Source organism: Lynx rufus, unplaced genomic scaffold (genome assembly GCF_022079265.1).
Source record: "Lynx rufus isolate CCGP_SWC_20201006 ecotype Redwood Valley unplaced genomic scaffold, mLynRuf1.p SCAF_7, whole genome shotgun sequence".
NCBI classification, from domain to species: domain Eukaryota; kingdom Metazoa; phylum Chordata; class Mammalia; order Carnivora; family Felidae; genus Lynx; species Lynx rufus.
The window spans coordinates 28654012-28669980 of record NW_025814889.1 but is presented as its reverse complement, the minus strand read 5'-3'; the positions used below and the strand labels follow the sequence as shown (position 1 = coordinate 28669980).

The 15969-nt window shown below is 44.7% G+C and overlaps 1 long non-coding RNA gene across 1 annotated transcript; it reads left to right on the top strand.

Annotated features, from left to right (window-relative positions):
• The first annotated feature begins 12294 nt into the window (after nucleotides 1–12294).
• Nucleotides 12295–14732, top strand: LOC124502528 (uncharacterized). Its single transcript, XR_006959921.1, has 3 exons — nucleotides 12295–12375; nucleotides 13104–13233; nucleotides 13875–14732. It is a non-coding gene; the product is annotated as an uncharacterized LOC124502528 (long non-coding RNA).
• Nucleotides 14733–15969: the final 1237 nt, after the last annotated feature.

The following is a 15969-nucleotide window of genomic DNA, read 5'->3' as shown; positions in this document are numbered from 1 at the left end:
ACATGATAATAAAAAACACGGATTTGAAACAATGGCTATAAATAACAGGTGGTGTTTTCACTCAAGGTCGACCCAAGGGTCTGAAGTGATTGTGCCGGGACCAGTGGCTGTCCAGACCTCCCCTCACTGGCTCACAGCCCTTCTCCCTGAGCATCAGTGTCTTTAGAAGTAGGGCTTCGGGGGGGGGGGCACGTGGGTGGCTCAGTCCGTTAAGTGTGGGACTCTTGATTTTGGCTCAGGTCATGATCTCACAGTTTGTGAGTTGGAGCCCCACATGGGGCTCTGTGCTGACAGCACGGAGCCTGCTTGGGATTCTCTCTCTCCTTCTCTCTCTGTCCTTCCCCTGCTTGCAAGTGCGTGCCCTCTCTCTCTGTCTCTCTCTCAAAATAAATTAGTAAACTTAAAACAATGATTAAAAGAAAAAGAGGTAGTGCTTCTGCGTTTGCTCAGAGTCTGTTCGCACCAGAGCCTCCCTCGCCCTCACCCAGCTTCTGCCTCCTCCCACCCTGGGCCACCCCACCCCAGGTGAACTCTGGAGGCAGAAGGACACCTGACGGAGAAGCACACGGGTTAGCGGCTTCCTTCCTCAGCGACTCACAGGCCGGCGGCCTCACAGATGTTCTCCCTGGGTTTGTTTTGATAGCTTGTTTCAAAAACAGTTCATATCCACCAACTGTTCGGATAATAATATTCCAAGCGGCAAGCAACTGTGATGATGTTGGTTGCTGTTTACCCTGACAAGCACGGCCCAGCTGGAAAACACTGGGCCGAGGGAATCCCCCTTTCTTGCTCTTCTAATTGTTGCCCATGTTGGCCCGTGGGGAAGTCTTTCCAGCCTTCTGCACATGGGAGCCCTGCGCTCCCTCCCGGGAGGAGAGGAGGGGGAAGGAGTCGGATGGAGGAGACATAGCAATGTGGGTATTATCGGAACTGATAACCCTCACCCAGACTCGGGCTATTTCACAATCCAATGGAGAACTTTCCTGTACTCACCTGTGCTGGGATGTAGGGAGGCCGTGCTTGGGGGTTCAGTTCGTAATTTGAACGGACTCTCCCATGTCTCTAAACATTCCAAGCCTAAAATCAAACTTCCCATGTGCCCACTCAGTCCCAGGCGCCCCTGCCATCTTCCCTAAATGTGCAAGGGCACCCAGGCCTCTGGCATTCTCTCCCTTGACCTCCGAAGTCAGTGGTTTGCCAAGCCCGGCTCGTTTCCCTGGGTCATTTTTATCTCTGGCATCTATCTATCTCTTGTTCTCTACTCTCACTGCCTCCACTCACAGTTGACCCCATCACCTGTCCCTTTCACTGTGGCAGAAACTTGCAACCGCTGGCCCAGCTTTTTCCCCCTCCCCTTCCATTGCACACCCGCACTCGTCACTAGGCTCAGCTTCCTACAGCTTCACTGTTGTCACTTGCCTGCTCAAAAACCCTTAGTGGGTGCCCACTGTGTGCAGAGTGGAGTCACAAAGCACATTGCCTGGTATACCAGGCCCTCCACATCTCGTTCTAGCGCCTGATCTCTCCCTTCTGCCCTATACAGATCTTTCCTGCTGCCCAGTCAAGCTCACTCTTTCCTGACCACATCTGTGCTTCTAGCTGAGCCGCCGCACGACCGATTCCAGGGGTTGCCCCTCACGTGATAATAAACTCCATGAATGTACTTCCAGGAGTTGTATAGCCTGTGGCACCAGAGGGCCTCCGGCTCTTTGCACATGCTGCTTCCTCGTTCTGGGTTGCCCTCCTCTCCCAGCTCCACCTGTCAAAACCATACTATTCTCAAGTGCCATTTCTTTAACCTTTAATGGTCCCCTTTCTAGAAAGGGTAGCTCTTGTTCTTAAGTGTCTGAAAAAGAATCATATCCCAAGTGTTTATTATTTCTTTGTGTTTATGTGTCAGATTTGTTCGAACACAAACTTCCTTGAGGATAGAGGCCATGAATTACCTCTCTGCAAATAATTTGCCGTACCTAGCACTGGAGGTGGCACACAGTAGGTGCTCAGTAGGTTTCTTCTGGCCAAATGAAAGAGTGGATGGTTGATGTTGGGCTTGGGCTTGCCACATTTCACTGTTACCTTTCAGTGGCATTAAATTCGGGCACGCTTGTTAGATCTTTTCTCATCCTTATTTGCTGCTAGACGGCAGAGGATAGAGTACAGCACTAAGGACGTTCCCTCCATATCCAGGCTCACATAATGGCGGATCAGGGATTCTCACGTATGTGAGTCCACAAAATACCAATGGGTCCAGTGCTTTGCAAGCCATCTCTCTGAGGCCTGAGTCCCAGGACCTCTCTCCAGGGCACAGGGATACAGGGGGCAGAGGCCATGGGTGAGGGAGTTTTGGGCTCCTGGTCCCCCCACTTCAACCAGATCAGCTCTGTTTGTATCTGTTTCACATCTTGAGGTCTGGTAGAAGCCATATGTAACCAGACACCAATTATGTTTTTTAAATGAAAAGCCAAACGAAACCATAGACGTAGTCCAACTAGTTAGAAATCCCAAACTCTTAAGAGAAATGTCTGTCTCAACCTATTTGCGAGGGTCTTAAAGCACATGCCACAGCTTTCAATCCAGGGCAGACAGGGTGCTATCGCAGGACAGCCCGCAGCAAAGTGTCAACAGGTCCAAGTGTCCAGGGTCCAGGGAAAGAGCAGGAGGGTGGGAGTCTGGATGCCAGGTTGTAACTCCTGTTCTGCCCTGAACAAGTTGTGTAACTTAGGCCAAGTTCTCACCTCCCTAGACTCTGCAATCATTCAGAGGCGCAGAGTGGCCCAAGTGGCCAAAGCAGGGAGGTGCGGAGGTCACAGCCACCGGGTCCCTGGAGCCCCGGGACGGTCCTGGGCAGGGAGCCGCAGTGAGAGGTGATGCCAAGGGCGGGGGCACCAATGCGGGCGTCTTAGCCTCAGTCTGAACCTGTTGATCTGGAAGGCCCTCTCCGGCTCTAACGTTTCGGACTCTGACTCAGCTGGCAGCCACATGGACCGGGTTGCTGGGAGGAATGCTGCATGCACATTTATTCTGGGTTTGGATATTTAAAGAGCAGGGAGTGTTGCGCGACATTTCGGAAGTGCTTGAAGAGGGAGGGGGTTGCAGACCGGGCTTTTCTTTAAACAGTTATAGATATCCTGTCCTGATCTCTCGGTCCACAAAGAGTAATTTTCTTCCCCTAAGAATCTGACGTGGGTCCTGCCCATTGTGTCTGGCTGGCTGGCTCCGGGCTGCTCAGTCCAGCAGGAAGCAGGTGGCCCGTGGTGGGACATGTGCCCAGCCCCCTCCCCGGCCTCCCCATCCAAGTGCCACCCGCTTTCAGAAAGAGAAGCGTGGCGGTGGCCCCCTAGGCTGCTGGGAGGGAAGCAGAGTGTTGGTGGGGTTCTGCTCGGTCACCTGGGGCACGGGGCTGATGGTCTCCTTGGGAGGACAAGATGGAGATCTCTGGGCTCTCGGGGGTCTTGGCATAGGTGGCAGCCACAGGGCCCCTGGGGACATGGGGGAGCACAGGCTTCCTCTTCCACGCTTGCTGTTTTCACTGGCTCAGGAAGCTGACTGAAAGCTGGGACTTTGTTTTCGAAGCCCTGCGTCATTTTTACTATTTAAATGGCCACTTTGGGCTGCTTTTAGGGAGGTGGCTCTTTTGTCGCTTTTCTCACTCAGGATGTTGTTTCCAGTGGATTTCCTCACAGACTCTGTCTGCTGCCTTTGTTTTCCTTTCCGAATGCATATGGAGAGGTCTTCCAGAATTGAGACTAAATCCATGAACTGGACCAGCGGTGTTGTAAGGAGCACTGTTTAATTTTTCTCTGATGGCATTTATTGCTTTCACTTCTGCTCACAGAGGTCATTTTGTACACATGCTCATTACAGCGTATTTGAGAAGTATAGGAAATAAATGTGGATGATACAGGAGGAAAATTAGTATCATACCAGAGTCCCATGGCCACGGATCTACCCTTAGCAGCATGCTCTGTGGTCTTTTTTTTTTTTTTTCCCGCCAGTTGGGCTCATGCTACACATATTGTTAAGGATCCGGCTTTTTACACCCAACGCTGTGTCATTAACACTGTCCCAACCCTTGGATGTTTTGTAGATGCAGTTTTTAAGCCTCTTTAGCTCTCCTTTGGCTCTGCCACCAGCAAAGCAGCATCAAAGACGTTAGCCAGTGTTGAAGAGGAAAGAAGAACAGGAAAATTGAATATGTAATATAGTCTTGATCTATATGGAAAGCCTAGATGGCTCGGACTGTGGATAACTCTTGTTCTCTTCTTTTTTGTCTATAGTCTACACATTTTTCTGTAGTAGACCTAGGAGAAGAGGCAGGATGTTGGGGTGATCAGAAGTGCAGACTCAGGCAGCAAGAGGTGTGGGTTCCATGCTGCCACTATCCTGGCGAGCTGCCTGCTGAACTGCTCTGTGCCTCGGGTTTCCTCGTCTCTAAAGTGTGAGCCCTCATAAGTAGGGCTTTTTTTTTTTTTTAATGTTTGTTTGTTTGTTTATTATTTATTTATTTAACATTTAGTCATTTTTGAGAAACAGAGAAAGACCGAGCGCAGAGGGGAAGGAACAGAGAGAGAGGGAGACACAGAATCTGAAGCAGGCTCCAGGCTCTGAGCTGTCAGCACGGAGCCCAATGCGGGGCTCGAACTCACGGGCTGTAAGATCATGACCTGAGCCAAAATCAAGAGTCGGACGCATAACTAACTGAGCCACCCAGGCACCCCACCTCACAGGTAGGTTTGAAGATCAGATATAGTGAGGTAATGCATGAGAAGCCCGGTAAATACGCCATGAACAGTAACCATTCTGGCTTTACATTAGTGTTATAATAGTGGACATTCTACAAGTTATGGGTTTATGTGCTGAATTGTGTCCCCTTAAAATTCATCTTTGATGTCCTAACTCCCGGTACCTCAGAATATGCCTGTATTTGGAGATAGGGCTTACAAGGGTAATTGAGTTACAGTGAGGTCATGGAGGCTCTAATCTTGTGTGACTGGGAGATTGGGACACGGACACCCACAGGGAGAAGACCACGTGAGGACACAGAGTGAAGACAGCCACCTACAGTCCAAAGAGAGAGGCCTCAGATGAAACCAGCCCTGCCTACACTCTGACCTAGGACTTCCAGATTCCAAAATTGTGAGGAAATAAATTTCTGTTGGTTAAGCCCCCAGGCCTGTGGTGCATTGCTGTGGCTGCTGTAGCAAACAAATGTAGTTCCTTAATACGAATATTGGTGCTACTGTTGTTTATGGCTTCTCTGCCTGAGTTCCTTACAATCTAAGAGCAGGGCCAAGAGATCTAAGAGACGGTTAAAAAATTCCCTACAAAGAGAGGCGTCTGGTTGGCTCAGCCGGTTGAGCGTCCAACTCTTGATGTTGGCTCAGGTCATGATCTCACAGTTTGTGATTTCGAGCCCCTTTTCGGCTCTGCCCAGATGGCGAGGAGCCTGCTTGGGGTTCTCTCTCTCCCTCTCTCTCTCTGCCCCTCTCCCCAAATAAATATTAAAAAGGACAAAGAAAAATCTCCTCCAAAGAGAAAAGATCCCTTTTCTCCATCCCTTGCCCACTCCTGGAAGCTCCCTCAACTTCCCAGCATGCTCAGCATCCTGTGGGTGTCCTTGGAGCCCCTGTGCTCATGCCTCACCAGGACTCTTTCTCCCCAGAGAGCAGCCAAGGCTCTCAACTCCATCTGGAGAGAATTCGCTCCTTCCCTCTTCAGGAGCCTTGGCCAGCCATTTTCCCATGTAAGATGTCCTCTTTCTTAAAGGTGTATCTGCATTCAAATGAAGCGGTTTTAAATCCTTCAGACACCAGCAAGAGAATTCATTCATGCATGTTCCACTTGGATCACTAACACGATGGTTTCTTAGGGTAGGATTTCTTTTGAAGGCTTAACTCTACTGATTCATTTTTATTATTCTTTTAAAATTTGTTTTGTGGTGGTAAGAACACTTAATAAGAGATCTACCTTCTTAGCAAACGTTTAAGTGTATGATACAGCATTGTTGACTACAGGTTCAAGTTTGTACCATCCCTCTCTAGAGCTTATCATCTTTCTTGACTGAAACTTCATGCCTGTTGATTAGTAACTCCCCATCTCCCCCTCTTTCCAGCCCCTGGCAAGCACCATTCCACTCTTTGACTCTGTGAATTTGACTTATTTTATCTTAGATACTCTGTATTTTGTTTTAGTGGAATCATGGCTTTGTGTGACTGGCTTATTTCACTTAGCACACTGTCCTCAAGGTTCATCCATGTTGCCCCATATTACAGAATTGCTTTAAGTCTGAATCGTATCCCATTGTATGTATATACCCGGTGTCTTTTATCCATTTCCCTCTGGATGGACATGTAGGTTTTTTCCACATCTTGGTTTTTGTGAATAATGCTGCAATGAATGCAGGAGTACTAACATCCCTTTGAGATCTTCATTTCCGTTCTGGATAAATGCACAGAAGTGGGGTTGCAGGGCAGGATTTTGAAGACAGGGAGAGGGGGCCACTGGGGGATGCACGTGCAGTCCTCCCTCAGGTTACACAAGCGCAGCTAGCCTTCCACCGAGAGTGCAGAAGAAGTGGGAAATGGTGGTTGTTGGGTAAGAATATTTTTGTCTTTGTGAGCTAGGGTCAGCTCTTTCTCCTTGGCTAGGGAGTTAACCACTGTGCCTTTGCTAAGCCAGCCCCTTTCCATCCCTATTTTCTCCAGAGACAGTCTTATAAATCTGGCTAATAACTCCCATTTCATTTCCCCAAACTCCATTAGAGGGAAATTATAATGAAGCTCAAATAGTTGCCAGGTTATTCATGGGAAAGACCTTTGGCTTTTAAAGAATGCATTTTAGATGGCTGGATTAATCTAGTGGCACATTACAATACGGCCCTGCTGAAGTCTGCAGGCGATCCCTAGCACCCGGCATTGTGCATTACACAATGCTGCCAGGGAGCATGAATTATCTTTACAGGAAGAGGCAGGAGCTAATATGTCAGATGGAAAAGACCCACGGGTAGCACCTGATGAAAACCTAGGACCTTTGCTCCTTGTCAAGGTCCTGCAAGGTGGAGTCATAATCACACAACTTAAGAGCGAGCGCCCTGGGCTGGCTCCTCTCCGAGAAGGGGCACAGAGCAGAGCGGCAGACAATTTATGTGCTGCCCCTCTCCATCTGGCCCTGTTCACCCACAGGGACTGGGGCAGAAGTATTTGTAGCCTTGGAAAGAGACACTTACCTAGATGCTTAATTTATGACAGGCACGTTGGAAAAAAAATGCTGATTTCATTCATTTTATTACCTCCCTGGCACAGCAAGTTAATTAAAAAAAAAAAAAAAGTATGCTTGCTGCTTTGTGCTCACTTAAGAGGTTGATTTGTAATGTAAATATATGCATTTGTATGGTACATACATTGATATAAAAGTAACAATAATGATGATAGTGTCTATCACTAAATGAGTTCCAGACGCTGGGGAAGGTGTTATACACAGGTTATTTATAACCCTGTCAAACCAACGTTATTCAATTAATTTTACTGGTGGAGAAACTAAGGCTCAGAGTGGTCAAGAGCTTGTCCAAGGTCACACAGCTGAGATGCTGGAATTTGACCTCCCTTACAAGATAGTATCTGTGGCAGGGTGAACCAGAACTTGTCTCTGTTCACCCTGCTCCATCCCACCATCTGCAGCCCTCTAATCATCCCCATGGTCAAGGGAGGTCCTTGGGCATCCGGGAGAAGCAAGATTGACAACAGGGTTCATGGTTATGTAATGTGAGGAAGCGGAGGACTGTGACCTGGAGCAGACTATATGCTGCCTACAGAAACACAATTTTAATAAGACACAAGTAGGTTAAACATAAAAGGCTGACAAAAGATATACTATGCCAACCATTAATCAAAAGAAAGCTGGAGAGAGGATATTAATATCAGACAAAGCAGATTACAGAACAAACAGTATTTCCAGGGGAAAATATGTCATTTCATAATGATGAAGGGATCAATTAATCAAGAGGACATAACAATTCTGAATGTTTATATACTGAGTAACAGTCCTTCAAAATAAATGAAGCAAAAACTGACAGAACCGCAAGACGAAATGGACAAATCCACAATTAAAGTCCAAATTTTCAGTACCACTCTGTCAATAATTAATAGTACAAGTGGACAGAAGATTAGCAAGGACCCAGAAGACTTGGGCAACACTATCAACCCATTTGGCTTGCTTGACATTTATAGATCACTTCAATCAACAAGAGTGGAATACACGTTCTTTGCAAGTACACACAGAAGATTTGCCAACTACATCATATTCTGGTCTATAAAACAAGCCTCAATATATTTAAACAGATTCAAGTCATATAAAGTAGGTCCTCTGACCATGGTGGAAGTAAATTACAAATCAATAACCAATATTTGGAAGATCTCCAAATAATTGTAAATCAAACAACACATTTTTAACTATGCAGTGAGTCAAAGAAGAAATTACATGATTATCTTAATAGCTATATAAAAAACATTTAACAAAATCCAACATTTGTTCTTGATTAAAAAAAACACACAAATAATGTAGGAGATGAGTACCAAAGGGAACTTTCTCAGTTTAATAAGAAGAATCTATAGAAAATGTATAATTAACATCATAGTTGATGGTGGGAGACTAGATCTTCTTCCCTCCCCTGAGGCAAAGATGTCTGCTTCACAACTTCCATTTGACATTGTACTGGAGGTTCTAATCGGGAAGTTAGGAATGATACAGACATAAGAGACGTTGAGACAGAAAGGGAGAAACAAGGCTGTCTTTACTTGCAGACAATATGGTCAAGGTGATCAAAGGTGGTCGAGGTGGTCAAAGAGTAAGTGAATTATTTGCAAGCCTTCCAGGTACAGTATCAACATAGAAAAATCGCTTTTATTTCTGGATGCTGGCAGTGAACAACCAGGAGTTGGAATTAAGAAAAAAAATCATTTACAATAGCATCCAAAAATATGAAATAGGAATACATTTGATAAAAGATATACAAGATCTGTGCACTGCAAACTGTGAACTGTTGCTGATGGAAATGAAGGAAGACCTAAATAAATAAAGATACCTTGTTATGGGTGAGTAGACTCAATATGGCTAAGATGTCAGCTCTCCCCAGATTTCACACAATTCCTACCAAAATCTCAGTCATTTTTATGATGCAGAAACTGTAAATTGATTCTAAAATTCATATGGAGATGCAGAGAAGGTAGAATAGTCAAGCAACTTTGAAAAAGAGGACCGCTACCTGATTTGAAGACCATAGAAATTAGGACGTGAAGCTCTTTCTTTGTCTCTTTTTAAGTGCAAAACATTGTCTGCGCCTCCCCAGGAGTCTCCTCATGGACCTGAGGTTGAGAATGAACTTGTGGGGAGGATGGGTCCCCAAAGGAAAACCTGGGGGCTGTTCCAGAAAAGGGGAACACACAGAACAACAGAGAGCCATTGCACGAGAGCCACAAGAAGAATTCAGTGAGAGACACTCATTTCCTCTGGTAACTCCCAATGAAACAAATGTGACTTCAGGGGGCCTATACCTGCTGGGCGAGCTGAAACCTCAGGGCCACAGAGTCTGGGAAACAGTGGAGGGAGCATCCAAGAGACACTTGATGAAGACACAAGAATGTGAAATGTCTTCCCTTGTGAGGCACAGGAAAGGTTCAAGTGAGCAAAACTTCTACCTTTGTCCTTCTTCCAGTGATATTACCTTTAGAATTGTCCCCATTGTTCTGTGGAGAATTTCTTACATGGAATGCAGTCCAGGGCATTGGCCAGCCAGAGGTTGACAGGATCGTGTGGCCCTAGGAAACAGGAGGGACTCTCTCTCCCAGAGAGAGTCTATGAGGGGGAAAAGGAGAGAGAGGGGAGAGAAAGAGGGAGAGAGAGAGAGAGAGAGAGAGAGACAGAGAGACAGAGAGAGAGACAGAGATTAGCACTCAGTCCTCAGATTATGCTGTGGATTGGAATCACCAGCCTTCAATTGCAGAAGGGTCTGCTGCCTGATCAATATTGAAATGACACATAACAAAGTAACTTGCAACTCATCTCACAAGTAGCTGCTCTTAGAGCCCACAGACCTAGACCTGGCCGCAGGACCCCTTTCTCAAGTCCCCTTATCCTAGCTCTCTGTGCCCCCACCATGGAAAATTCCAGACGGCAATCTCCATGCTGTAGGGTCCAGGGAAAGCAGAAAGGAGTCCTCAAATAGAGGAAGATACATCCTGCCTCACTTCAGTCTCATTCTTGCTCCCAGACTGACATCTTTCCAGGTCACGCACGAAGATGTGTGCTTGTCCCTTGGCCACCAGAAAGACACTCCTGATACGCTGGAGTGATAATAACATGGCAAAACTTACTTAATGCCTGCTGTATGCCAGGCACTATTCGAAGTGCTGTGCAGATATCAACTCTTTGAATGCTCATACAACCCCATGAGGGAGTTACTGTTATTATTCCATGTAACAGTTGAGGAAACTGAGGCACAGACATGTTAGTAACTTACCCTGTGATAAGCCTGTGTGTCTTTCCCGCGCTCCTTTCCATTCAATTCCATCCTTTTTTAAAAATTTTTTTTGGTGTTTATTTATTTTTGAGACACACACACACACACACACAGAGAGAGAGAGAGAGAGAGAGAGAGAGAGAGAACAAGCCAGGGAGGGCAGAGAGAGAGGGAGACACAGAATCCGAAGCAGGCTCCAGGCTCTGAGCTGTCAGCACAGAGCCCGACGTGGGGCTCGAATCCACAACTGTGAGATCATGACCCAAGCCAAAGTCAGACGCTTAACTGACTGAACCACCCAGGTGCCCCTCAACTCCATCCTTTTTAGAAACAGCTGTTTCAAGAACCTACCTGGTGCCTCAAGAACAACATGTGATACAGAGAAAATAACCGTGTTATGAATGCACACACTCAATTCCCATTAATGAAGAGAAACCTTAACTTTCTTGTCTGATTCAAACTACTTTACCACGTAGGTTCAGGTTTCTCAACAGGTTTTTACTTTATTACCACCTCTACAGGTGATTCCCCCCTGCCCCCCCACTCCCAGAAAAAAGGAACATTTGTCCCAGGATAATTCGGTATCTCCTTAGGAGATTAAAATTGCTAAAACTTTAAAAATGGAATAGTTTCTCTCTAACTACCAAATTCATGGTGGGCAAAGCTGTGGGGGGTGTAAGGACAACCCCTGAGTTTCACCTACAGATTCCTACCAGAGAGGACATCAGGCCAAATATTAGAAACCAGGCAGCTGTATCCTAACTTCATCTCTTTTCTTTTAACTTTTTATTTTGAAATAATTACAGATTCACAAGAAGTTGTGAAACTACTAGAGAGAGGTCCTGTGTACCATTTATCCAGCTTTTCCTCAAAGGTGACATCTTATGCAGAGACAGAACAACATGAAAGTCAGTTACAAACCAGGACAGTTTATCATGTGGGCACGTTTGTGTAACCAGCACCACAGTCAAAACCCAGAGCTCCTTCCTCATGACAAGGATCTTCCTCCTCTTCTTCCACATTCCTATCCCTTGGCCACCACTAATATGTTCTCCCTCTCTTTCATTTTGTCATTTTGAAAATGTTATGTAAACAGAAACATAGACTAATTACCTTTAATGGAATAATTTGGATGTTAGGAGCAAAGTCTGCCTTTGTATTTTTTTTGTTTTCTGTTTGCTCCCTTTGCTTTCTTCTATTTTTGTTTTTCTGTCTCACTGTTGGTTACTTGGAACATTTTTCAGAATTCCATTTTGAATTCTATAGTGTTTCCAAGTGTATCTCTTTTGCATAGATGGTTTTGTGATTGGTTTAGGTATTATATTACGCATGTATAATTTATAACAGTCTACCACTGGTATAACAATTGACATTTTACCAGTTTGAGTAAAGTGCTCAAATCCTACCTGCTTTTCAGTTCCTATTACTCTCCCTTGTTTATGATATAATTTACTTAAGTATTTCCTCTCCATACACTTAGAACCAATTGAACAATGTTATAAGTTTTGTTTCAACTTTAGAAAAATTCAAGAAGTCTATGGTATGTATCTTTTTTACATTCTTTCCATTGTTCTTTTTTCCTTCCAGATGTTTTAAGAATTCTTTTTATCAGTTTCTTTCTTTTCAAGAATTTTCTTTAGCTATTTTAGAGTACGTCTGCAGGCCACAGATTATGTTAGTGTTCCTTCATCTTAAAATAACTTGATGTCTTTCTACTCAGGAAGGGTATTTGCACTGGACACAGGATTCTGGGTCCACAGTTCTTTCTTTTCAGCACTTGGAAAATGTGGTGCCACTTCCTTTTGGCCTCCGTGGTTTCTGATGAGAAATTCACTGTCATTCAAATTGTTTTTCCCCTCTAGGTAAAGTAAGGTATTCTTTCTCTAGGGTGTTTGTTTGTTTTTTGGTCTTTAGTTTTTAGAAGTTTGACTATGATATGTCTTGGTGTGGTTTTCTTTGGGCTTATCCTATTTAGGCTTCATTCAGCTTCTTGGATCTGTAAATTTAGGTCTTTTGCTAAATTTTGGAAATTTCCAGCCATATTTCTTCTAATGCCTTTTTAGCCCTTCTCCTCTTCTCCTCTTCTTTGGGGATTCTGCTCCCACAGTTCTTGAGGCTCTGTTCATTTTTTGTTATTTTTTTTTCATTGTTTTCTCTCTTATTCAGACTGGATAATTTCTATTGTTTTATGCTCAAGTTTATTCATCCTTTCCTTTGCCCTTTCCTTTCTATTGCTGAGCCTATCCATTAAGTATTCAAAATTTTAGTAATCATTTTTTTTTCAGTCGTAAAATTTCCATTTAGGGAATTTACATCTTTCCATCTTCTATTTCTTGGTTGAGATTTTCTTTTTGTAGGTGTGTTTGTAATTGCTCATTGGACCATTTTTATGGTGGCTGCTTTGAATTCCTCGTCACATAATTCTAATATTTGTATTGTCTTGGTATCGGTGTCTGTTGAATGTTGAATGTCTTTTCTCACTCGTTGATTTTCCTGCTTCTTGGAGTGGTAAATGGTTTTTGTTTGTATCCTGAACCTGGATATTGTGTAACAGACTCTACAATTTATCTAAATCTTCTTTTTCTGCAAGTTTCCCCTGATACCACATGGGTCAAGGCAAGGCAGAGCTCTGTACCACTGGATGGTGGTGAAAATTATGGTTTTCCATCTAACTTCCTCCGATACTGGGGAAGGGGGAGATGCCACCTCATTACCACTGGGTGAGTGTGGAAGTCCAGGGTCCCCACATGGTGTCCACTGGCCCTAGGGGGAGGGTTATAACTCATGGATGGGACTGAAGTTTCCAGATCCCTATTCAGTTTTCTCTGACGGCACCCTAGTAGGCAAGAGAGGGAAGAGCACCTCATTAGAACAGGTGGGATACACAGGCTCCCCGTTTTGCCTGTGCTGATGGTGTGGCAGTGTGACAGCAATTCTTACTTGGTGTTTGGCTGGGGGTAGAGTGGTTATTGTCTAGAAGTTTCCCATCTTGCTAGGTTTCCCCTTTCTTGGTCCTTTACCTAGAGACAGCAGGTTTTTCTTGGGTTTATTATCATTTTTTTACTTCTTCCACTGGTATTTCCAGGTTGCCAGCTTCTCCACACCCAGTCTGAGATACAGAAGGCAAAAGGAAACACAGGGGACTCACTGCCATGTCATTCCTTGAGTTCTGAGATCCCTAACCAGTCTGCCTTCTCTGCACCTTTCTGAGTCTTCTTATATTTGAGAGAGACATATATGCAAATTTATAAATATATTTATATTGGCAATATTTATATTTATATTCAATATTTATATGTAATATATAAATAGATCTATTTATATTTATTACTAAGTAAGTATTTTTATTTGTATTTAACAGGTGGAACAGAGACACCTGTGTATACTCCATCTTGGTCTGGAGATCTAATCTTACAAGAAAAGAACCCTCCGCCCCAAAGCACACGGATAAGGGTTAGGCTTGACCGCGGCTTCCCACAGTGGCTCAGTGGATAGACCACCAAGATGGGACAGCGCTAAGCAGTGTTTGCTAAGCCGTGAGCTCTCAGCCTTCAACTCACATCACACACTTGATCTATTTGGTATGTTTTCAACTGCTCAGCCATTGTACTCACTAGATTTTGTTTTGCAGAAACAAGCCCTCCTTCTCAAAGTGAAAATTTGCCATTGTTTAAGATTTAAAAGAAAAAACTCCTACTGACCCTGAACATTTTTCTAGAAGCAAAGTTATAGCACTGTAGCTAGAATGCACGCTATCCTCCAAGAGAACTTGTTTATTTGGGGTATCACTTCTGAAGCGAAGTGAAGTGAAGTGAAGTATTGTTTGTCAGACAAACCAAACAAGTCACCTTCCTTAGACATAATCTCTACCTTCTATCTTCAGTGGGTCACAGGGACCCCTGGGGGCTCTGTATTATTATAACTTCCTGGAGAAAGGCCAGGCTTTGGGCTCCAATGAATCAACAAAAATGTATTGTGTGCGAAGCATGGAGGTGCTGACAGAAGGACAACATTTGCTTTAGCCCTGGAAGAGTCTGTTAAGGATTCAGTGACCAGTTTCACCTGCAAATAAGTTCTCATCTCTTTTCAGTATTATAATTACCAAACACCTATAGGCTACATTTCACAGGAAGTGCAGCATTTCTGTCAACATTTTCTTTTTTAAACCTTCATTCCTGGGGTGCCTGGGTGGCTCAGTCGGTTAAGCGTTTGACTTCAGCTCTGGTCACGATCTTGAAGTTTGTGAGTTAAAGGCCTGTGTCAGGCTCTGTGCTGACAGCTTGGATGGAGCCTGGAGCCTGCTTCGGATTCTGTGTGTGTCTCTCTCTCCTTGCCTGCCCCATACTTGTGCTCTCTCTCAAAATACAGAAATAAACATTAAAAAATAAATCTTCATTCCTTTACTCATTCAACAAATATTACAAAACACTTGCTTTGTGCCAGGCACTGTTCTAGGCTCTGGAGACACAGCACCAAGTAAAACAAACTAAACTCTGCCTTCATGTTGGCTTGCATTCTAGTGGGAAGACATCTGATACACGTTACAAACAAATGAAATACATAGCATGTTAGAAGGTAATATGTGCTCTGCAGAGAAAGGAAGCGGGAAAGGGAAGTAGGAAATGCCTGTGAGTCAGGTTGCATGACAACAGTGTGGGTAGGGAAAACCTTGCTGAGAGGGTGACACTTGAACAAGGACTTTAAGGACAGAGAGGGCACGGACACTCCAGGGAATAGTGAGGTTCCTGGGATGGGAGTGTGCCTGATCCGTTCAAGGAACACCAAGGAGGCAGAGGAAAAGACTGTTTGCACTAGGTGGACTTTTAGTCAGGTCAAATAAAGACAAGTCTTATAGGTGGGGTCTGCCAGGGAACCAGACAGGTGTGGGAGTGGGCTTTAACCCTCATGTGCCAGACTGCTACTTTTTGCTGTGAATGCAGGCTACTGGTCTTCGTGGCCACTATGGAACTGGGGAGTGGCAGGTGAGACTTGGGCAAGTTACAACACCATAAAGTTCACTGTTCATACAGAGATTCTGCCCTTTTTTTTTTTAGGGTTATTTATTTATTTTGAGAGGGACAGAAACAGTGCAAGTGGGGGAGGGGCAGAGAGAGAGAGAGAGAGAGAGAGAGAGAGAGAGAGAGAGAGAGAGAATCCTAAGCAGGCTCTGCACTGTTAGTGCTGGAGCCTGATGCGGGGCTTGAACTCATGAAGCCATGAGATCATGACCTGAGCCAAAATCAAGAGTCAGACGCTTCACCAACTGAGCCATCCAGACACCCTGAGATCCTTCCCCTTTTTGTTTTTTCTCTCCCAGTAAATACTCCTTGGTTGCTGAAGCCTTTGGTGAATTTTCTGAGTTTTGAAAAAGTTGATTCTGTTGAGTTTTGCTACTGTTCTCATTGCTTTTACAGAGCAGAGAATTTTCAGAGGCCTTTGCCTCTGCATTCCAGCTG